At 37.5% G+C, this 25,501-nt stretch overlaps 1 long non-coding RNA gene across 1 annotated transcript; it reads right to left on the bottom strand.

Moving 5' to 3' along the window:
• Window positions 1-1,777: 1,777 nt before the first annotated feature.
• On the bottom strand, window positions 1,778-25,116 carry LOC118167166. The gene is made up of 4 exons (XR_004750986.1): window positions 24,367-25,116; window positions 14,210-14,304; window positions 8,003-8,167; window positions 1,778-3,193 (listed from the first exon to the last, which is right to left on the bottom strand). It is a non-coding gene; the product is annotated as an uncharacterized LOC118167166 (long non-coding RNA).
• Window positions 25,117-25,501: the final 385 nt, after the last annotated feature.

Below are 25,501 nucleotides of genomic sequence, written 5' to 3'. Positions count from 1 at the left end.
CTAATGAGTGCACATTTCTCTTTTAAACAGGAGCTCTATCCTATGTTGCAAATCAACTGAAAATATAGAACTTTGATTGTAGATACAGATAACATCATATTAGCAATAGCAGCTGCTGATACCAAGTAACTAATGGAGTAAGAGAGCAATTGCCATTTTTCTCTGCCTTGTACTTTGCTCATCTGTCTTGTCCAGGAAAATGCTGTGATCACATCCATTTGCCATCTCTTGGCAACCTTCATTTCTCTTATACATCTATGACTGCTATTCTGTGACTTAATTTTGTCCACTGCATGTCCTGTTTTTGAGCTAGCCATCCTACTTAGTTGCAATTACTTCTCTGTGTATCACTGATGAATAATTTCCTAGTTGGATGTTTGTTATAAACCCATTCATTGATCTTCCTGACTGGCCCTGCAATATTTAACACCTTATATATTTCTCTGTGCTAAAAAAACATTCTGTAGAGACCTTTTATTTCTGCACTATACATCACTGCTAGCAGGATGCATTTTTTAAATACTTGTAGAGAAGGATGATCCTATTCTTCAGAAAGTTGCAGAATTTGTGAGACACTACATCCCGGTCTTGTTCTGATTCCCTTCTCTCAGGACCTGTGTTCTTTAAAAAGAGACAGCATTATTCCTCGTTTTGCTGGGGTTTCCCATTCCACAGTAATCAGCATTTCTGACAAGATGCATCTATGTTCTCTGTGTTTGCTTCTTCCCTCGACCTCACCCTTTAATTTCCTTTCAGCAGTTCCCTTACCACAAACGTGAAGCCCCCAGCTTTATCTCCTCTGTTATAAGCATAGTGGAAGCTGTAAATATTGAATCCTTGGACCACAATTATGCTTACTTCACTCACGGAAAGAGTCTTTGAGGCAGTCTGTAACCAGTGCAGGTGGCATTAATGCTTCTCACTAGCTAGTTTCTTCTAGTTACATGAGATGACTGCTCTTGCCTTTCTTTGCTGTCAATGCTGGGACAATTCTTGCTTGATATGGGGCTTTCTAACCCCAAACCAAGATAATTCAAATATGAATGCTATGAGCATAAACCCAAAGAATCTTGTCCAGTATCCAGGCAGAAAATTTGCAGTAAAACAGTGCATTATTCGCCAGCATGGGCCCCTTGATTAAATATAGGAGACAGATCGCAAGGACTCTTCTTACATTCTGCCAGCACTTGCAATGGGAATATGAACTGTAGGTACATTTTGTGCAGCTCATCTCCTAAAGGGAAGGGAAAGGTTGAATGAAGGACCTTGCATGCACCCCTTCTCCTCACCGATACACACCACGATATTGTCATCTTGGCAACCAGTCTGAAAATGGGATATTGGTAGTGCCTGAGCATCAAGGTCAATTCTCAATTACTCCTGCAATTCCATTGTCCAAATACTATCCCACTGCATGGAGATTATGGGCTTGTGACAGACAGCTGATTTCAAGGGTATCACTGAATCCTTTATCAGTTAATTTCAAAGGGTTCATTCAAGTCAGGGCTGTGATTTATGTCGTTGATTTTAGGATTTTTTTTCACCCTTTCACAGTGAAGCTTTTCTTTGTTTTTCCGGTTTCCAGTGAAGAGATGTTAGGATATTCTTGAAGTTTGATATAACTTGTAAGAATAAAGTCAGGATGGCTCAAAACCTGGAGAGGTGATTTACAATTTATCCAGTAGGTAAATAAAATTTTCTCAAACAAGCACTGACTGCTGTTCTATGCCTGGAGGAATAGAAACTCAAGACCAGAACTGCTCCGCTTCTCCTCCTTTTTTCTGTTTATTCTGCAAAAGCCAATCTCCCTTTACACCCTAATTAAAAAAAGGCAATTCTCCACATATTGCAGCAACTTGTGTGCAATGGTAAAAAACAATCTCTTCTATGTGAGTCTCTATGCAAGGCTGCAATACAGATTATCTTGACTGTGGATAGTAGTAACAGTGATAATCATTGTTACTGTATACCCTGTAATCAACCTAAAAGGACATAGTCAGATCATTAAGACATCCAGATTACGATGAATGGTTAATAGGATTTTTTTTTCTCAGATCCAAAATCATGGGTTGAATATCCAGGACAGAATTTGAGCCACCTCATTCTTAAACTGTGGTTGTTCTGGACAAAGAACAGAATTTGGCCTCCTATGAATTAATCCTGTCTTCATTCTCCTGGGCTGTGTGCTGTTCAGGGTGGGGACCTGCAATTCCTTTTTGTTCTGTAAAATCCTAAGCATGCTCCTGGGTCTTATAATAAATAATAAAAAAACAGTCCTAAAAACAAAGCAATAGAACTGCTTTCAAACAAGGGTTTTTATTGTTTGCATAGCACAGACTTCCATATGTTTCTCAAAGTTTTCCTTGTGAATTATGTTGCCTTTGATGATTACATCACAGGAAAAGGAAACGGTATGCAACTGGCTACTGCACAAATGTAAGCTAGCCTGTAATAAATTCAGTCTTTCTCTGGTGCACATATCTTTTTTACAGCATCTTTCTTAACAGTTTGTATGCAGCTGCTGTTCTTCCATGCTCAGGTGAATTACCATTGAATAATTGCAGTGCAAGGTCAAAAATCAATTAAATGGAAATTACAGTTATTTGTTTAAAAAGCTCAAGCAATATTTTATATCACAAATCTCTTAGGTGACAGGTCAAACAGGTTAATCAGCAACCAGTTTTCTCCATGCTCCTGACTCAAGTCTGCCTTTAGCAGGAATGATAGAAAAAGAGTCTGAAATGCTCACTTATGGTCAGTGACAAAGATGTGGGGCCTCTGGAGAAATTGAAAAAGTTACTGGCATTTATCCCTGCTCTGCTACTAATGTGTCTTACTGTACCCGGATAGCACAGATTTTAGAATAACCTGGAGGAGAACTACACTGTGTACTGCTAAATGAATACATCTAGCTTTTCAGCTCATTCAAGCTTTTGAAATGTCTCGGGCCAAACCCTGTGTTACACCATCTTTTGGGATCCAGATTTGCACAGCTAAAATGTAGATTTTCCAAGTAGTCCTTGCCTGTCAGTATTAGAAGATGTCTCAATTTCTTTATTCCTCTCTTTTTCCACTTAAGTTGTGGTTTTCCAATTTCCTGTAAGTGTCATAATTGTAAAGCAGATATTGTAATGCCAGAAGCAAATATCCACACCTTCAATTGTAAAATATGATATCAATACATCCATGATACCTGTGTTGGAAAAGTAATGAGAATTTTGTTAACTCAGTGGCTTGGCTTAAGAAGTGATTTTTAACTAATCCAGAGCTTGTTAAGAAAGTGTAAAAAGGACGCAATGCAACATGTTGTATGTGGGGCGGGGGGGGGTTGGGTCATAAACAGCGTCTGGCACATCTCTTACAATCTGTTGGTATCATCTAGCCCTATATCTTTATCTTGACCAATATATCCAGCATGCCTCCAGCTGCCATCAAGTCTTACAGTGAAAGCACTGCCAAATATGAATTTCCAAAATGATCCATTTCTGTCATGTGCTTGCAACATATCTAGGCACAGTACAGGAACTGATTTGTTATGTGTATGTATATATATGCTGTGTGTGGTGAATGTTGAAATACAATTTGCAGCTCCAGAACTAAATACTGATGGAATTACAACTTTTTTATATCCAGCTGCTTTTCTTTAAATAAATAAACGAAGCATAAAGTTCTTTCCTGTACTGTAATTCATGTCATGGTGACCTCAGCTAGGTGCACAGTGAGGTGGTTTCATCTTGATTCAAAACATAGATAAATATTTAGGATACCCAATAGAGATAAGGACTCAAATGAACCACCTAGATCAACAGGTCTCTGGCAACCATGCTCTGACATACCAGCTCCATCTCAAAGCCATACTGTATTCTCACCCTATCTGTAGCTATGAGGGCAATGCTTCTAGAGCATCAGGAGTGCTACAGGGGTGCTGCTCCATGAACCGGAAAGCTGATGCTGGTTTTCAGATCCCTCAAAAAAAAAAAAAAAAAAAAAAAAAAAAGGGAAGCTGTTAAGCTGTTACTGCACCTGTGTCTGCTTTTCTGCACTTAAGCTCTTAGTCATTTTATTCATTTGGTGGCCAAGAACACAGGAACATAGGCTTTAACTGCAAAACTTGTATCAGTCTTGTCAGGGTTTCCTTTCATTATTTCCTGTAAAAAGAAGATAATAGGTATGTCTAATGTAAATATAGTTGTAAGATTCATATACTGAGATGACAAAACAATTAGGTGAGTTATTTAAATTTAATAGTTAGGCTCTTATGGGGCTACTTATTTTTCTGGTGGTGCTCCCCTTTTCTTTGGAAATATGACTCCTTTTTCCTTATTCTACTTTCTTTCTCCTACTTTTCCATTCCCTTTGCTTTGCTGTCTTTACCTTTCCATAATACAATGTCTTATCTTCTATTGATTTGTTCCCTTTCCTTTTTTTATTTATAATTTATTTTGCCATTTTCTTTTTCTGTTGGAGGGCAGGAGATAAAGCACATGAAGTGGTGAAATGGAAGAAGAACAACATGCTGAAAGTTATTAGCAAGGAATACTTCCTTGTTCCAACTTTAGACTGGTCCAAGAATGAAAAGGAGCCACAAAGCACAAAGTTCTTTGCGTTTTTCTGTCATTCAACCAGCTACATATTTTATAGTCAATAGTGTTAAAATATTGCATTTTTTCCTCATTTCTAAGTACAAATAGCTTCAAGCAAATAGCTACATGAATTAATTTTTACAAAGGTTATCCCAATATTACTAATTTAACAATGAAGCGTTTCACTACTTATTGTATGATCCGTGTTCCAAACTGTACCTTATATTCATAATTACAAAAAAAAAAAAACTAACAAACTTCTCTGATAATGTCATTACTTAGAGCCTCATATTATATTTTTGCTTTGCCAAGGATGCATAGATCCTAACCCATTTAGAGAGGTCGCAACATCTGTGGCATGTTGTGAAGTGCTGCCTCTAACAGCCATGTCATAGGGTGTCAAGCAGGATGATTTTTTTTCCTGCAATAATACCAATGAGTAAAGCAGGGCAGAATTAAATGTGTACTGTGTATCCTTTGAGAATGTTATTTTGTGCACTAGACCATAGAGGGAAGTACAATGAGACCTTTTTTACATGAATACTCAACAAAATAATAGACGTACCAAGCTAAGTTATTTTGAGGACACTAACAGGTGAAATGCAATACAAGAATGAGCCCACTTAAAGGAACACCTGAAAAATAAACTTTGCATTGTAGAACGATATAAATTTCACATACCAGCAGGGAACTTCTATGCGAATTAGTTTTGTGCAACATGCTTGTATGCGTAAAATGGGTTTCTACTGTACTTTGGCTTTAAAAACATTATTCACTGCTGCCTAGTACAAAGCCCCAGCAGGCATGCACTTGGCTAGCTAGTGAAGAACTCTGCCCCAGTTTTCCATAATGCATTCATGAAGGGATTTGTAACAACCAGTGGTTACTGCAGCAGAAAGACTAAAATGTTGTACTGTGGCACTTTTGAAACAAACACAAAAGTTCAATCACTACAGTTCTAACAGGCTAATGATGTGCTGTAAACACTGGCATATTGCTAGCAATGTATAATCCATACTCAAAGCGGCCATCCATTAAGACTTATAATTTCTCTTTTTTATATACTCTGCTCCTCAGATTAAAACTATGGATTTCAGAACCTCCTCTGGTGACTCAGCCTCACTGTGGTAAGTACTTGCACCCTATGGGGCTCATTTTACTGAGAGCTTTACAGAGAGTCCCCAGCATGCTTACCTCTCAGCTCCTACATCTCCCAGCTATCTTTTGTGCAGAACAGCCATTGTCTGGGCATCTAGGATGAGACTGGGAAGGTCAAAGGGCTTATTGGTATATTGTCAACGTGTAGAGCCTTGGGCTGCAGCAAATGAGCCTGGAGGGAGCAACAAACTGCAGTCAAGATGAGCCTCATGGCTGGGCTAGAGAGCTGTGACTGTTAAGCAAGAATAATTAGGTTGTTTAATACAAGCTAGGCTTAGCTAAAGGTGAAAAACAGCACCACCTCAGCCAAGGTTTTCTGACAGCCAAGGCTTGTCAGAATCAATGTCCTCCTCAACCCTGATTTCTATCTCCCCACCTTTAACACTACTGAGAGCTTGCTTCTCCCTCTTTTCTATCTGTTTTATTTGTTTGCTTCAGTTCTCAAGGCTCTTTGCCTTAGTTTCACCCCTCCCGTCTTCTAGGAATTTTTCCTGCCTTTTGGAAGCTCTTTTTAATTAATAAAAGTTTAGCCTGAAGCTGTATGAGGAACAGCATAGAAAAAAATTGGAAGAAAACTTTATCATACAGAAAATTTCGTCTAAATCTCTATGGGAGGAGACAGACACAGAGAAATAGGTGCCGTGTACGGGCCTCTCTCTCTTCACAGACCTTAGATCTTCCTTTGAACTCGAAAATAGAGCTCAGAAGCCTGCTGAGATGCTGCAGTACTCAATTATAAGAGAATGTGTCTTATGGGTGACAGCACTGACAAGCTAAGTTATTGCAAATGCAAGTAATTGGGAAATGCAAAAACAGATGGATGGCACTTTTCTGGATCTTCTGCCCATGTGCCCCAGAAAAAGATTAAGAGCAACATCTGACCTGGGAGGAGTCTGGCCACTATTCAGAAGCTCAATCTGGGCAAAGCAGTGATGGTCAGCAACCCTCTATCAAAAGGCATGATCAAGTATGGTGACACAGATGGCATTTCAAGAAAGAAGGCATTTCAGAAGAAAGGCACTAAACTGCATTGGATGAGGTTTAGCCCTAAAAGGGGAACTAACAATAAACATTGTTCAATGCAACCAATGTGCTATAAATATGTAATGTTATAACTGAGAATTTTCTAATGACAGGCCTTGTGATTTTCCAGAGAGATGCAAATTCCATCCATTTTGCACTTGCAAGGTTGAATTTAATCTACAGTGACTGCATTTGTATTTGATTTAAACCCTTGCAGATACTGGATATCAGCTTTCATCTGTGCTGTTTGCTGGAACTAATCCCTTCTGGATTGTACCCTTCTGGAGAGCCCAGGATCTACATGAAGAATAAAATATACTGAAATTTGTAAAAGAACAACAAAAAAATCCAGGTATGTTTTAACACTGGCATTGGTGCCAGTCTTTCTGGAAACTTGATTTATGTGTGCGTCTCTGAAGAAAGAATACTTGAATTAAAAGTGCCTAAAAAAAAAAAAAAAAGGCATAAAAGTGCCTGTGAAGAAAACATTTTCCTCTTGAAACTCTAAGAGGAGAATTTTTCACTCTGAAATGAAACAAAGCATGTGCTGCACCTCACATGCTGCAGCTATGGCAGAAACCAAGCCTCTTAATGTACAAGTCTTAGCAGCTCATACTTTTCTCATGAGTCAACATGAAATTAACCCTTTCATGTACTGCAATTCATACAGAAAATATAGTTTGAAATTTCTTACACGTTACTTGCTTCTACAGCCCCTGTGTTGTTTCTGCATAGGCCTTATTTTTATGGCAGGGTAAGAATAGTGCCATCATGTATTGGAATAATACCATGCACACTGTGCTCAAGTCTGAGTCATATCATTTATGAAGCGGAAATATCAGGGAGAAGTGTCGGGATTTGGGGCATCCAGGGAAGATGTTCAATCCAGGAGCCTCAGCTGGGCCTGCTAATACTACTGTTATGTCAATAAATCAATAAAACCAAATAAAAAAAAAAAAAAACCCCTTTTTTGTTTTTTTTTTTTTTTTTTTTTTTTTTTTTTTTTTTTTTTCTGCAGGCCAAGGAAATTATTAGTTTGATTTGCAGTCAAATCTCAAGTAGAGCTGGATAGTTGCCTGGATCCAAAAGTGTTCGCCAAGCACACACAGTGAGGGACATGAGGCCCAGGAAATGTGGAGACCAAACCATGTGCACACCTTGTGGGGACTTGAGGCTACAGCAGTGGATTTAAAAGTCATGTTTAAATTTAAGATTTTTACAGCAGGTTTAAAAGTCACCTTGCATAAATATCCATCCTGAACAGGTTCTTCTCTAACCAGATTCACTGAGCCTTTTGTGTTTTCTTCCCTTGTGATAATAAATTCACTTTAAAGTGATAACAGATGGGGGTGAAGTCCATCTTCAGGGTTTAGAGAACAATGGTAAAACTTAAGAAAATGCTTCTGGAAAAAAAAAAAAAAAAAAAAAAAAAAAAAAAAAAGACAGTTTGCAAAAGTCTGACTCCTTTTTTCCAAGTGATTTGCTGCTTGTTTAATTATACATTTCTGTTCCTCCCTCGGTGGATCTGAACTCTGCTGACTGAAATCCAGAATTTCCCCTCCCAAGCGGAGGCACGAACCCCCGCATACTGGAGCTCAACAAAAACAGCAAAAACCTACAACTGGATTTTCTTTCCCTAAAATTACTCCTTACCTTTCATAACTCCCACACAAATAGCTGTGATATTGTAAATATGATAAATCCCTCTATGTGAGCTGAATAAATTGATTAGAAGAAAAATAGTCATGTGGGCTGGACTAGATTGGCTTATTAAGGATTCAATAGATAATTGCTTGCACAGTGGGACAAAGAAGAAGGAAGAAATAAATACAGAATGAAATATATGTTTGTTTGTAGAACAGCTGATGGGCTACTGGCCAGGGCAGGCTGAAAAAGACTGCAGGAGTTTTGGATACAGTGAGAACCTATTACCGCTGGCTGTCATGGAACGAAATTCAAAGGAAGAAGTCCACAGACTGCGGTGCCTGGAACAATATAGCTGTGGTTCAAGGGTTTTTCTTTTATGGCCTGATTACAAATGCAATATAATTAACTGCACCATATACTTGCACAGTTCCTTTAATCCAATGATTTCAAAGAACTTTACAGAGCATAATTAAGTAAGGAAAGATATTGACCTGGGAGCAAAACTTGGAGATGGATTTCCCAGCTTCCCACCCTTTCCTGTCTTCTTTGTTGGATGTTTCTCTGTTTACTGGATTGTGAACAGTTGGGCTGGAAGGCAAATCTAATTAATAGTAAAACTTGTTTGTGTGAGGTAGGAAGGGCAGGAGCATGTGCATTTGAGTGGCAGTCTGAAAGACAGAAGGCGTCTAGCAAGAGTAAAGAATCAGGTAAGCATGACAGAAGAGGAACAGAACAAGTCTGTGTTATTAAAAGGGCTAAGGAGGAATGTGGCAGCCTTTAAAGTGTTGCCTCTCAAGGTGGGTTTTGTAATACCCTTTGTCCATAGGAGCTCAGAAGAAGTCCTGTCCTCTCTCATAGTAAACATGGTCAGTTTTCTTCCTTCTAAATAAGGGTATGGACATAGTCCTCAGCAGCCAATTCAAAGCACAAATCTATAACTTCAGGGAGAAAAAAGAGAATCCCTAAGTCCTCTCCCTTCCATTCATTTTTCATAACTTTCTCAGCAACAGTCAAAGGACCAGATACACAGCACACAAAGAGAAAATTACAGATTAATTAGCTCCCAGCAGATCTGCCATACCCTGGCCATGCAGTTAGTCTTCTGTTAAAAAGAAGTCCCTGGTCATTCTCCTAGCCTGAGTGAGTGGGAAAGTGAGTGGCTTCACATCATCCACATCTTAGGCAAAAATGGCTGAAGTGGAAGAGAGCTGGACTGTTACTAAAGAAGAAGGGAATTAACAAATGGCACAATAGTAGGTGAGAATCTGCAGTACATTTAAAAATCGATGATCAGTTTTCACCAGATGAAGGGAAAACCTAGAGCTGTGGACAGCTTTAGTTTTATTTAGGAGGAGATTTAGGAGGAGAAATCACTATTGCTGAAGAACAGCTGAAGAAACTTTTAGAAATTCTGAGCATTTACTCGTAAGTTGATCTGATGAGACAGAACACAAGTCAACAAGGTCTCTGTGCCACCAGAAATCTACCAAAAATAAGAAGAGAAGCCTTTTTCTAAAATGAGTATTCCAGGACTATAGGCTGCATGGCTACTTAATCAAACTGTCCCAGTGAAGTAAATAAGAGTTTGAGCAGTATAAATTTGTCTGTAACACAGTTAAAAACATGAAATAAGCCTTGGGATAAAGGTACTGTAAATCTACAAGCTGTAGATAAATGTAGTTATTCTTAAAAATAAAAATGGAATGGTAAAAAAAAGAAAAAAAGAAAAAAAAAAAGAAAAAAAAAAAGAGTCCTAACACTTAGCACTAGGATCTTAGGCAACCACTGAATATAATTTCTCAAGGAATCAGAACAAAATCGTAAAGCCTGTCCAGAATTCCTGCAGGACCCTGTGCTGAGGCATCTCCCAGGAGAGGATATCGTCTGTGGCATGAAGATGAGAGCCTCTCCACAGAGGTGGACCGTGATGCTCCATTCACAAGTGCTTGTAACATGCTTGGAGATCCTTGACTAAAGGAGCAGTGCTATACGCATGTGAAGAGTTATTATTATTCCTGTTGCACAGGTTTATTAAATTTAATGAGGACACTGAGGGATTCCATTAATCCTAACCACAATACCAGTGTCTCTCAACATTTTCTTGATGAAGCCATTGAAAATATAACAGCTCTGAGTGCCTTGCATTTTTACACTGTGAGACTGTTAAGTGCACTCTACATGCAACTGCATCTACTCATTACACCCAACGTCTATTCAGGCTCATGCTTCATCTGCTTGGCCTCTTTCACAGTAGAAGAATAGGATCCTACGTAAAGTCCACAAATATATTTTTCCCATAACACTTTGCTGTAAGTGAACATTAATTCATACTAAATTACAGTGGAGCTTCCATAGAATTACATACTACATCTACATGAGTATCCAGGGAGCAGCTTGATTAATATCATTATCACAATGAATAGTAGAGGAATTAATGTGATTTGATGCTAACTATAACAGAGAAGCATTTAGATTTTACTTTTGGAAGACATCTTCCTTATTTTCCTATATGAAGTCCTGCCAGCTAGAAGATAGAAAGTGTGGAAGTGACAGTCAGCTCACCAAGGCTTTTCATGAGCAGAGCTGTCGGATTTTCACCCGCTATTAGGATTTGCTTTTTCTAAAGTCTTGCTGTGAATATATATATGCATCCCATCTACATTTTTTTCTCTTTTATAATTTAAGATATATTTTACAATAAAGTTTGTACTTGCTTATAGTGATTTGGGAAAGCTTCACCAACACATTAACAAGTAATCCTAATGATTTCTTTCTGTTATTATTCTTTAATTCTTATTCTGTTATTATTCTTATTCTGTTATTATTCTGTTATTATTCTTATTCTGTTATTAAAAAGTTATAAAAACTAAAAGCAAAATTATAATGAGATGCAATACTGAAGTTATAAATAACAAATACCCACAAGAAAAAGTATCCATAGTAACCAGCCAACAGAAGCATGTCTCTATAAAATACACAACGATTTGTATTATTTGTTACTGAGCATTTATTTTACAGTACTATCTACAGAGATCAGTGACATACACTCATAGATACACCTTTGTAAGCTAAGTAGATGAACCCCATAAAAAATCAGGATCATACAAACATAAATATGAAATAAATTTACTGCTTAAAATACCTTTTAATAGACAAAGACCTTCTATATACTGCCAAAGTAGCAAAAATTTGGGTAATGCAAGTAAAGCTACACAACTTCAGTGTACGAGAATACTGGCTCTGAAATACTTGTCTTCCTGCCAGGTACACATAAAGTGCAAAGGGTGAAGTGAATGTTGTACAAGATGTTACAAGTTCCTGTTTTCTCGTATTTTTCTTTATTATACTACATTAAAATTTTGTAGAATGTTGCCAGCCCACTTCTCTGGGGCACTGTGCTTCTGAAAGGTGAGTGGGCTGGCGTTCCTACAGCCTGGGGCTTCCGTAATGCTAGTAAGGATCACAGCAGAGCATGCAGCTACTCATGCCTTTTATGAATGACAAAAAAAAAAAAAAAGACAAAGACTTGAAGCATCCTAAAATGGTTATCCTGGGGACATTAGTTACTGTTCTTAAGCTCACTAACCCCCACCTACTTGGTTAGCAGCTGCTGACTTTCTTTAGGGATAACTGCCATTCACTGTTGAATTTGAGACAAATAAAACTAGCCATGAGGTTTACAAGTGCAACCTGCTCACTTCAAACATATTCACTACTGAAGAAGACTACACTGACTACTTAGGCATGTGTCAGTCATGTACGCCCATATTTTCAAAACAGCATCCAAACAGGAGCCCTCACAGTTTCCTGCTGTAACATGTAGCCATAAATTAAGCTAAAAAATAATCTAAAATTATGCACAGGTCTTAGAGGTGTAGCATGGTGACAATCAGCCTTCTACTTACTACTTCAGGGCTTACTTAGTTCACCTAGTACCTCGTTTTGTACCTAATTAAAAGTCCTTGCACAGATTTAAAGCAAGCTATCGTAGGGTGAGAGTAGGCGTGGAGCAGGGTCCTGCTGCATGGACATGTGGGGTCACCTGCGGACGTGCCCAGTTTGCTTGGGGGGAGGCTCTGCTGCCCTGAACTGCAGTTCTCAGGCTGCCCTGAACTCCAGTTTCTCAGGCTCTGGTTTGCCTTCCCAGCTCCAGGAAGCTGTGGAGCAAAGGGCCACAATGGTGATAAAGGGACAGGAGCATTTCTCCTATGAGGGAAGGCTGGGAAATAGAAGGCGCAGGGGAATCTTATCAATGCATATTAATACCTGAAGGGGGGGTGCAATGAGGACAGAGACAGGCTCTTTCAGGGGTGCCCAATGATAAGACAAGCAGCAGTGGGCAAAAGCTGAAACACAGGAGGTTTCTTCTAAACATCAGGAAACACTTTCATTGTGAGGGTCACAGGCACAGGCTGCCCACAGAGATTGTGGAGTCTCCCTCCTTGGAGATCTTCAAAAGATGCCTGGACATGATCCTGGGCACCCTGCTCTGGGTGTCCCTGCTTGAGCAGGGGGTTGTTGGACCACATAACCTCCAGAGGTTCCTCTGACCTCGACCGTTCTGTCATTCTGTGACCTTTTTGGTCAGCAGGGTACAATAAGCATGTGGAGTCACCAAACAAAATGAGAAAAACAGAAGAACACTAAAATAGGGGGCACTGGAGGGGCACTGGATTCACTGGGGACCACTACTCTGGAGCCGTGTTTGGCATGTTGGGCTGAATGAACCCCTTTTTCCTTGGTAGGACAGGAGTAAAGAAAGTCTTGCAGAGTGCAATTGTTGAGACTAGGAATAGGAAGTACAAATACAAAATGCTTTCAAAGTTTATGGCCATAAAATTCACAGCCTGCAAATAAAACATGCAGAAAGTCTACAAGTTGTGTTTCTGTGACTTTTTTTTTCTTTCCTGAGATGGTTTCAATAGTTATTTACTTTTACACAAACTAGAGAAATGTCTTATAACAGCTATTAACTTCTCTCCTATCTCAATGCCTATCAAATAAAGGAAGTTTAGCAAGTTTCTGTACTTATCACCAACAAGTAATGACATGTTCCTTTATCATTACATCCATTAAAAATAATAAAAAAGTATTTAAATGCAGTTCTATCTTAAGAACTAATGTGATAAAAAATCCCTACAATGCCTTCTTATTAACAAGACTCCTAAACTTTCACTGTAGGCATTGTGATTTAGGTAAGCAAAGACTAAAGCAGTGCAGGAGTACATTAGATATTATGCTGTTTTGTTATAAGGAATGAAATGTAAAACAGCATGAATTATACCTGAAATTCAAGAGACACATCCTGACTATGGGGTTTATCTAGCTCACTTTCTGAAGCAGAAGGCAGAAGTGCTAGTACTTCAGAATTTTAGGCTGCACTTGGACAAAACACTAGAAAATAGATGTAATAAGTAAATCTGCCTTCACAGGGTGAAAAAGATCTAATGCATTTTACTGATCCGCAGCTTCTCTGACAGCATGTTTACTCACATTATGTTTTTGGTGGGGGACAGTGAAAGACTTTTACTTAGCTCACTGCATGTCTTTAACTCAGCAAGCTTCCTATGAAACTTCTAGATGTTGCAGACATGAATGCTAAGTGCACAGTGTTAGGGCACTTGTACTTATCCAGTACTACACAGGACGTACTACATCCTATTGTAGCTACTCTGCTGCCCAAGCCAGGACAAAGCAGGATCTCAATCTCCTGCACCAAGGCTTGAACAGGATGTCTGCATCATGACATTACAAACGCATTTTTTAAAAAACATTAATAAAAAAATAAAGTTTGGTACCTCAATGATCTGAAATGTTCCATGAACAGCAACAGGCTTCACAATGTTTGAGCTTCCTTTCAGTCTCTACTGGTGTAAAAATGGATTCTGGGTTTCTGGGAAAATAAAGTTGTTTGGTTTTGTTTTGTTTTGCTCTTTTTTTAAACAAGAAAAATCTGTCTTTATTAACCTTTTCAGAAAAGGCTTGTCCTTTGGTAAAGCTAATGTGCTGTATTTACACAGTGTGTTTTTATGCACATTTCCCTTATAGACGGGTAGAACTGCCCATACAAATGAACAACTAAAAACACACTGAAGAGGTACTTAGAAACAAAAGCCTAAAACTGAGAGCATAACAGGACTGATAGTTATGATATGATTATACAGTTCCAAACTTAAAAAATATGATCTACTGCCACCTCCCTCTTGTGGACAGCTATTTATAGTGACAATTGAACTGCAGATAGTTGCTTAGTAGTTTTATGTTATAATTTATACTCCAACTGAGGTAGATAGCTTAGTGAATGTGAAAAATTACAAATGCTGATTCCCATCTACCAACATTTATACATTCATTATCTCCCATATTTACCAGAAAGTGTGCTTGCTAGGATCACTGCCACAGTAGTAATTTACTAATACACAGCAGGCTCTGAAAGACCTAAAAAGTTTGCTAGTTACCATGAGAAATATTGCCCTCAGGAAATGCATGATTCAAAACCAGTTTGTACATGGTGAATGCCTGCCCATAACCATGTATAATTCAAGTAATTCATGAACCAGTAGGAGCCTCACTTGTTACTCCTGAGACAACCAACAAATGTTATGGTATGAATAATAGAAGAACACATATATTTGTATAGCACATTGAATTATCTACTGTAACTCCTAAACTTATTGCAGCTACTAGCAATTATCTCTGTGCTAGTGGACACTGAGTAAGTGGAATATTTACCTGATTGTTTTTAAAATTCTGAAACCAGTTGTCCAGAGCAGTCACTATTACTTTACTCTGCACAAGGGAGTCATCAAGAGCTATCTAATGCTGAGGGTTTGTTTTATAGCTTGCAGCTCAGAGTGATGCCAGTGTCTAGTTTCTTTTCCAGTGGGCTACTTTAATTTTGCAACTGTAGGTGTAGATAAAATTCAGGTCATATCATTCAGAGATAGTCACTATCATTTAACTGTAACTGTCTAAGCTGGTGGGAAGAATATGGAATTTGTTGTGTGGTCTATCTGGAGTATAATAAGGCTCTGATCTAGTACACGTCAATACTGCAGTGGGTTTGTTCACTTGCATTGTCCTGGCTGGGTTTTATCTTCAACACTTCAAGTGTCTGGAGTGTAGACATCAAGAACCATGTAGTTGTCTAGAATGCTTGCATACCCCGTGGAGGAAACAGGCATTACTCATTTCAACATCTAGCAAACATAATAATAATCATAATAAATATTCATTTGAAAGTTAGGTGGTTAGGGGAAGATGAATTTTTCTCCAGATGTACCTACCCCTTCAACTGACTAGAAAGATTCTAGAATGACCCCATCATAAAAACAGACATCTAAGTTGCATAGTTAAGGGAGAAGAGCCGTACATTTACTGTTGACAGAGGGTGTGAAATGTTGAATGTGGGTCCATGAGTACTTCAGATCACAACCGCACTTTACATTTTCTGGACTGCCTGGTTTTTTTTTAGCTCCAACCAGAGGCCAGGTGTTAATTAGTCTTCTAAATTCTATGAATATGATTAAAAAAAAAAAAAAATTTAGATGTATTTCAGTATTTCAAAGTATTGTACTTCCAAAAGTATTGTATTCCAAAATCAATTGCTGAGTGTGTGTTCTTTTTCTGTTTAAAAGCAAAAGCAAAAACAAACAAACACACACACAAAAACCAACACATTTTTTTCCCTTCATTTTGATTTACAGAAAATGCAAAAGGAAGTTGCATATACATAATTTGTTTATTTTCTAGCCAAATTGTTGATCAAAATGGTATATTACCCAAAATGGAAAACATTTTTAGCTCATTATACTTTGTCTGGTGTGAGCCATTTGGTGTTTTGAAATGAGAATAGTACAGATATTTGCCAGAAAATCAATGGAAAATTGTACACATTTGAAGAAACTTGCATTTCTGTTTTTAAGACACACACTAGCTTGCCACTCAGCCATATTTTTCCCAGCACATCTGGGCTTTTCTCTGTAAATGCCAGGTGAAGTTGACAAGATACAGAAGTATTTTGTTGTCACTTTTGTGTTTTTTAATGTGATTAATAAATGTACACAAGCAGCCTGCCCATGAATGCAAGTGAACCATATTCCCTGAGCATTATTCAAGAAACCAAAAATAGTCTCAAGTTAAAAAATCTTGATATAAAGCAACCTAGCAGTATTTGGCGTAGTGCAATGTGCAGAACAATTGGAGTGTGGTAAGTCTCAGGAACATAAGTTGCACAGATTGGAATAATGTGACTGGTAGGGATTTAGCCCAATGCAACTCACAAAAGCCTATATAATGCTTGTTAAGTGATGTGAAAGACAAATTGCTAAATACTAAGGAGCAGGAGAATCACTAATGACGTGCAGGATACTTTTCTCCACCTTGCAGGAGGTTTGAGATGTTCAGGACATTCCCCTCCTTACACGCAGCATCATTTTTTGCTTCTCTTCTTCCCAGGCTGAGCACATAGGAGCTGGGTGGTGCAAGACAGGCCCCAGGGAGGAATCCCTGCAGGGGTCTTTTGTATACTTGGAGGTAGCCACCATCTGTCTCTCAGTCCTCTCTAAGAAAATGCATTTCCAGCCTTTCTTATAGACCATGTTTCTATAACTCTGATGATTTCTTCTGGGGTCTCGGTATTGGTTTACATTTTTCTTGAGAAGCAAAGTCTCAAGCTGGATATAGATTTCTTCAGTGAAAAGATGAAGGATTACTTTTTGTTTTATATCTATGGCACTCCTAGTTACACATTTCAGCATGAAACTTGTTTTATTCCAAGTGTAACTATTGGTTATTTTACTTATGTTGAGTTTGCAATCCATCAGATACTTTTTTTTTTTTTTTTTTTTTTTTTTCAGAGTTACTGCCTACCACATCATTACTCCCCGTAATTGTGTGTGGTTGATTATGCCTATTTAAGTAGAATACTTATCACTCATCTTTACTGAAATGCTTCTTATTGTATTTCAGACCATTTATATAATTTGACAAGAACTCTTTGATTCCTAATCCTATACTACAAAGTTTTTACTCCCTCACAAGTATTCTGAGAGTTTAATAATGTATTTTGTTACACCAGCAGGAAATAAAAACCTTTTTTCAGTATCAGATGCAGGACAGGTCTGCGCAGAGCCAGACTTGATACATGTTACATGACAAACCATGGACAACTGTTTGTTGACTGAAATTTTCAAATTGTGACTTTTATTTCACAGCAGTTTCAACTAGAGTGAGCATTCATCTCCAGCTCTCTTAAGAATGTCATCATATGTTTCCCCTGTTCACATACACCAGCTCTAGGAGGCAACTGGCTGGGGCTGAGATAATAAAACTGAAAATAAATGTTCATTATGGCATTAGGGACACCATTTTCAGTGTAATTCCTCCTAACCTTGAAAATCCTTATAGCTGGCTTCTTTTCTACAGTATGTCTGGCTCAACCCTACAGCATTGGGGTTTGGCATGTGAGAGGCAGGAAGTCTGCTTTTGGCAATGGTATGTTTGTCTTACCCCCACAAGACAGGTAGATACACAGAAACAGAATTCCCCAGAGAGAGCTGCTCATGACTTGGCTCTTAGCTGAGGTTTGGGATGCTTCAGTTACCTTTTGCCCTGCAGTAATTTAGGTTCATCTATGGTTTTGTTTCCTGGGATAATAAATCTTTGGATACAAGAAGTGGCTACTTCAGGGTGGTTGCACAGTGCCCATCACAGAGGTCACCATCCCTGGCTATGGTGTGTAAGTACTACTCACATGATGATCATCAACAATAATGTATATTTCCTAATGTTTTGCCAGCTCCTATTAAGTGGATCATGTGTCATGGATTGCGCACCATTCCTGAAGATGTTTCTTAAGTAATTTCATCTTCTTGTCTAGATTTCTTTTATATTCAATAAGCACAAAGATTGTTCTGTGGAGCAGGAAGCCTACGTGACGGAGACCACATGAAATCCTGATGGCAGACATTGACTTGCTAGTCAAGATTTGTTCTTTGTAGAATCATTCCACTCAGCACTTGTGTTTCTACTGTCCTCTACTTGCTTCCTTTCCCATTATGTAATGCCTCATTTCAATATTTACTACTTCATTTCAAGAGGGAAATAAATTAGTTTTAAAGGATTTATGTAAATAAAGACTTCAAAATAATTTTATTGTGAATTCTTTCCTTTCCTTTTCTTAGAAAAGCAGTTTCTATAGAAGAAAATTAACAGCTACCGTTCTATAGTCGGTTTCATATTATGGTGCTTTTAAATGTTAGTTTGGGATTTGCATCTTTCTCTGCTTTATTTTGGATAAGCTAATTAACTTTAAAAATAGTCTCCATAACATGCAAAACATGGGAGAAAAGATGGTGGAAGCCAAAAGGTTGACTACAGTATGATTTGCATTGAATTAAATTAAACTCCAGTACAGAACAAATTCTGTGGAGTGCAGGAGGACAGTCTAATTTAAAAGGGTGTGCCTTGCTATGCAGCTTCTATAAACGTGATCTGCTTTTGGCCTAATTTTCTGTGACAGTGTATTTAATAACAGTGGTCTCTTACTGAGAATACCTTCTGCCTCTTCTGCCACTGTGGACATTATGGCTCTGTAATCAGCACACCTTTGTCAATTCAACACTTAATTTCTTTAAGGGAATTAAGATCTCTTAACAGTTAGTCATACAGCTCTAGGTGAAGAAATTTTATGTTGGTATTAAAGCACCTCCAACCTAAGCCATTCTACATTCATTCCTCCTCTGCTTTGTTAGCTATCTATTAGAAAAAGTAGGAACTTATAAAATAAAAAGGTTCCCTTGTTAGACTGATTATTTAAAATCCTAGAACAGACTCTCAAGGGCAGATCAGGAGTTTCACAACAATATGGACTAATGTGATTTTTTTATGTGTGTGCTAAAAATATGTGGGCACTGCTGTTTGATAAACGTATTATGGGGGATATGCATTTTTCATTTATGAACATTCATCATTAAGTGGTTTTATATTTAAAACATTACCTAATGGAGCTGCATGGAGTCAGGAGCCAACATGTAGATGTACTTCAGAGCTACTTGGTTTCCAAAGCAGCAGTCCTATTTAAATGTGTACATGCCTTCTGTGACCTGACATATTAGAGGTTCTGAATTCAATTAAGTTTGAGTGTGCAATTTTTTATTTTTTTTTTCTCCACTGCAATTATGCAGGATATAAAGCATATATATAGTAAGTCTATGAACATGTTGTGCCTGAAGAGCCCAGCAGACATGTTGAAGGATTATTTTTCTCTTTCCTCAATATTATACAAACAATTGTAGGATTAAAAATCAAAGGAATCTGCATGAACGTTTAAGGGTCTTCTGTCTTTCTCTGCTAGATTTACTATAGACACAACAGGATAAAAATGATACTTGAATTAAGTCAAGTTCCTTATCTTAGGGAGATTTGCATATAGTATCCAATATAGCATGTTATGTATCACTTGCATATAACCAGTTTGGCACTGGAGCCATAACATGCATAGCCCCAGGCTCGCAGCAGGGCTGCCTGGTACCCTGTCTCTTGCTGCAGTGGTGAGGCAGGAGACACGCAGGGAATTCCTCCCTCCTCCCAGGGCAACATGGTATTCCCATCCTCTCCCTCTAGCCCTTCGTGCTCCTCCAAAATAGTGCCTTAAACCCTCAGCAGACTGTAGCTCCTCACCTAAAAGGGGCACAAGAAGCTGAGGAAGGTGGACCTTGTTGCCTTGCAGGCAACATCAGCAGGGCATACCAGTTTCTGGAGAAAGCAATGGTCCGCTTTTGTAGTCATGGGTGCAGAGCAATCTCCACTGCCAGGTCTTCCAGTGTAATATAGAATAGGAGCAGGCGCACTGATGAAACACCAAGTTAATGGGTTTCCCATAAATGCAAACATATAGCAGGACATAGCTTGGCTGCACCACTGGAGCTATCCTGTTGTCTGTATTTTTAAGGTTAAAAACTGCTGTCACATTCTTAGCTTAGGAACAGGAGGCATCTGATCAAACAAATCTGAAGAAATGGAGACTGCTTATTTTCTGTATTTTCACTTTCCATTCCCTATGCACAGGAAAGGAGGCCACAACGAACTGTCTTGGACATGACTGGAGAAAACGGATTTCAGCACAACCCCATTTTGACAAAGTGGATGTCAGTTTCCATGCTGCGAAACTTTGGGATTTTGTTGCGGTCTAGAGCAAAACTGCAGAAAAGCATAGCCATCCTCCCATTAGTTTTACCCTTCACCTTCCAGTTTACCATCACACAAGGCTAAGCAGAGACAGAAAACAGAGGTGGCAGCAACTCTGCAAGTGAAGGTGACAGGTAGAAAGCACAGGCTTAGGGGACCCCAAAGGGAGTTTTAATTTTAAAAGGGTTCATTATGCTACTGCATTTCATATAACAGTGTTCGAGAGGGGATGAAGTTATACATAATGAATTATTTTACATTCTTTAACTACTTGCTAATTTAAGCCAGACACAGGAATACTGTATGCATCTTTTTATATAGTATGTGTATTGTCTAAATTATCTCTTTATTACTCTCGCTAAGTGTATGTATGCAGTTCAGAAAAGAGACAGCACATAGCCAACAAGAAGGAAAAAGCAAAACAAAACAAAACAAAACAACAACACAAGTATATTGGGGGGATTACTTCATCATTTGCTTCATTCATCTCAATCCAAGACACAGAATTTATTTAATGTTTCCTGCAGCACATATGTCCCAGTGTAAAAAAATCAAGGTGATTTCAAAGGTGTTCATGTTTACCTTCAGCAGCATTATTTGCTGATGAGTTTCACTCAGTCTCAATCTTTTAAATGCCTTTACAAAAATGGAGTACCGTGATTTCTGTCTGGAAAAGAAAAAAACTTCTCTCTCCATGCTATCACCAATCACATTTGAACTGAGAAAAATCTTTCTGTTATCTCTTCTACAGTGAATGCTGGCTTTATAATGATAGTCATAGTATGCATTAAATTTACCTAGTGATACATTTATATGACTAAAATAATGGCAATTGTCTCCCTACTCCACGTTGCCCCTATACCCTAACGTTAACAAAGCCATGTCTTTAACTGCATCTTTCTCAAGCACTGATTGCCTGCCACAGACACCTGTACTCTGTGCCATGTTAAAATGTTAACAATAAAACTTGCAGGAGTGGATTGATGTGAAAAGGTGCAAAAGTCAAATGGAGCCATATCTAATTTTATCTTGCTGTCATCCTATGGCGCATTCCCAGTCATGTAATAATAAAGAGAACAGAGGGAAGGCTGAGAAGAGAGGAGAATAGTAAATTGCTTTTTGACAACTGGCTTCTGACTTTTAGTTTCACACACACCTCTTCCTCAGGTCTATAAAAGTGTACTTACTGAATTCAGCATATGAAAATATAAGAAGTCAAGGCAATATTTTCCAGAAGCGGAATGATGAAAGAAGCAACTTTATACAGGGATATAGCTAATGGAAAGCCCAACGGGAATTTTCAGTGCCTGCATTTTTTAACGCTCTCCTCTTGTTTAGGGGTGCTTTATTACAGTCAATTGCTCCTCCTCATTAACTTATAGTTTGGCGCTGATAGCTCTATAAACTGCCCTAACAGCCCCCATGAGTACTGCTGTAGTCGAGGATCTGGTTGTGTTTCCATTATAAACCTAGTTTCAGAGATATTTATAACTCGACCATTTTAATTTGCATCAGGCTTTGGGGAACTTGGCTCACAGGTCAATGAGTGAAACAATTTTCAGCTTATGTATTTGAAAAGAAAAGATTTTAGCCAAGAGCAGTTTTCAGTACAGAAAAATTCTATCATGATTTAGAAGCTTCCAGGATAAGGGAAATTATATGCTCTTATGCAGCAATTATATAATGTGAATAATATATGTTAAATTTGTTTATATAAATGCAGATTAATGAGACACCACATTTATGTTTTAAGATCCTTTAAAATCAGCATCAAAATACATTACTTTCACACATATCTAAATAGTGAAAGCATGGTTCATATAACTTCACTTTAAATTTTTGAAAGTTTGTAACCTTTTTTGCATTTATAACTATTTCACAAAATGTGTAACAAGAAAATATTTATGGATAGTAGCAAAAAAAAAAAAAAAAAGCACAGGAACTACAAGATAATCTAATTGATTAGTTCATGTTATGTAATGATAACCCAATACATTAGTACGAGAAAAAAAAAACTGTCATTTCCTCTTTTTGGGTCCTTGTATCTGCCTTGAAGGTACACAGTACCAGATTCAATCACTAAGCTATTAATAAGGAAATGAAAGAGGATTAACTCTCCTTTAAGTTTTGGGCTGGCTGGTAGTTACCTTTTACAGTTGGAGTGTTTTTCTACTGTGGATATATTTACATAAATATATTTGTAACATGCATTCAAAGATTTTTTTGAATATTCAGTAATATTTTTCTTCTGGCAAATAGTATTTTAACTTATATTTATGGTAATTTTCTCAGTTTAACTTGAGAATCTAATAACAAAATTTCTATTCTAGATAACTTCATTGAGATCCTTCTCTTTATTAGTGTTTTCTATTGCACATCTGTTTGATGCATGTATTTAATTTCTGTCACTAATAGTCTCAGCTCTGCTCTAAGCCACATCGTTTCTAGTCTAAGTCAATTCAAATGCTCCTTTTCACTTGATAACTGGTCTTTCACTCCAGCTCCTCTGTCAGCAAGCTGCATTACCTCTTCTAGTTCACTGATAAAAATTTTGCATCCGTGCACATACCTTACCCTTTGTTCTGTACTTGCTGACCTTCTAGATTCACATTTTTTTCTTTGTCTATCAAGATGCCTTAAAGTACAAGGAAGTTGCGATGATGGTTTCCTTTCTACTTCACCTGCCTTTTCTTCTCCCGTTATCCCTACCTGCTTCAGTAACATCCCTTTTTAATACATTCTCAGATGTCTGACCAGAGTAGTTTCCTGTGTTATATGAAGCCATCTTCCCTATCATGAGTGCCATTTAGCTATTGCCCACTCTGTCACAAAACTTTGATCCAGATACAAAAACGGCATCAGTTTAATTTTAGATATACAGGAGCTATCTTTGAAGTAAAAGAGCGTGTACTGCTGTTTATAGGTATGTATACAGAAATTATATTGCTAGTATTGCTAGTTCACAGGATAGTTTGGAAATTGTATAAATTATTTACAAATATTTTCACTTGGTTTAATTATGAATGAGATTTTAAATAGGACATTTTTCAGTTCTGCATTGGTTTGTGTTAAGTAAACTCCTATCTGTACTGGTCAGTTTTTCATAATAATATATTAAGTATTTCCCTGAATATTATAATTCAGTTCAGCATGCCTAAAATAGCTAGTTTTAATGAAGAATAGAGTATGTATATCGACTTTATCTGCTTTATCTGCAGTGTCAGTGTGTTCAGGGTTCTGTGTTCCTAAGCTTGGGGGGGGAATAGTTGATATGTTGGATGCATGGTTATATATATATGCAAATCCAACAACATACCAGGAAATACTGATGTCTCAGATGGAAAGTTTTTTTCTTTTTTTTTCTTTTCTTTTTTTTATTTTTTGTAAAATCCCTGCTCTGCAGATAAATTAAAAATTAAGATCACGAGCAGATTGGGTAATTTTGTATTTAAATTTTAACATATACAGTAGTGCTTACAGAACACTTGAAGCTCTGAAAATTTGATATCATAATTACCTTCACTGAAATTCCAAATCTTTCAGTTCACAAAAGGTTACAAAATAAATACATAAATAAAATAGAATTTTCTATTAATCCTGAACTATAATAAAATAATAATCCTGAACTATAATAAAAGGTCAATAATTTTAAGTTCCTGCAAAACTTAATTTCTGATAAATTTTATTATCAAAACATGACACGTAAAAAATAAACTTTTAAAAATGGAGTGTCTGCTTTCATGAGGGTCAAAACTTTTTTTCTTACCCTCTGTTGAACTTCCATCATTCCTACATAACCTATACGGGGATATAATATGATCTGACAGCTGGGAAAGTCAAAACATGCACTTTATCAGCCCAACACACTCCACGTTATCAAGACAAATCTTTACAAAGACCGGTAAGACATTATTCTCTTTTTGACAAATCAGCATTTCTGACTGCAAATAGTTGTGATTGTTCTAGAAATAATCCAAAATATTTGACATAGTCATTGTGAATTTTGATTCATGTCTGCTGACATCGTCAAAGGAAACACTATAAATGGAAGCACATATCACTGAAACGATGCCCACAGTTTCTTAGGTTCTTTTAATTTTGTTTTGAATAAGTCATCATTGATGTTGTTGCTGTTTTTTCTTCTACGAAAACCAAGAGTGGTTTTACAAATGAGAAATCTGTGGAGCTTTATCTAAAATACGGTAGATCTAAGTACTCATTTAAGAATTACATGCAGCATCTTCACTGGCTATATAAGGGACAGAAAGATCTCATTATCTTCACTCTATATCCAGTCCCTCTGTAACTCCTATTGCCAAGGAAGATTTAAAATCTTTCTCCTTTACCTCTTCCTGTTGAATTATAATTGAGCTTCAAAAGGACTACATAACTGCTCAGAAACCTCTAAAATAATAAAATTGAATTTTACAGGATTTCTCAGATTTTCTGTTCTACAGAGCCTTCTTAATCATTTCCCCAGCTGTAGAAAGGCCTTGGTGAGATAAAAGAAGTAATGGTTTATTTTATTTTTTTTTTAAGTTCGCTAGTCGTGTTTTTTGATTTTTCTTCCATGACCATTCCTCAGGAATATGCTCTCTTTCTCACTACAGTAAATAAGACTTCTGTAAATAAGATCTGTGTCTAATGAATGAGTGGACTGTATTATATTTTGTCACCATAGTAAAATTTGTCTTCAGGGAGATCAAAAAAGACAAGAGGAAAGAAATGCCTAATGTATGCCTTTGAAGTTGCTGCAAAAAAGGGAATGTAAATAGTCATGGAAGAATACTATATTGTATCTTCACTAAATGGCAAGGGGCTTTGAGCTGTAGGAATGATCTACTAGACCACCCAAGATCAAGTAATATATACCATGTTCTGTGCCTTATGTATTCTATCAA

The sequence above is a fragment of the Oxyura jamaicensis genome, chromosome 4 (assembly GCF_011077185.1).
Source record: "Oxyura jamaicensis isolate SHBP4307 breed ruddy duck chromosome 4, BPBGC_Ojam_1.0, whole genome shotgun sequence".
In the NCBI taxonomy this organism is placed as follows: Eukaryota; Metazoa; Chordata; class Aves; order Anseriformes; family Anatidae; genus Oxyura; species Oxyura jamaicensis.
Note: the sequence above shows the minus strand (reverse complement) of the source record. Positions and strands in the feature narration are given on the sequence as shown.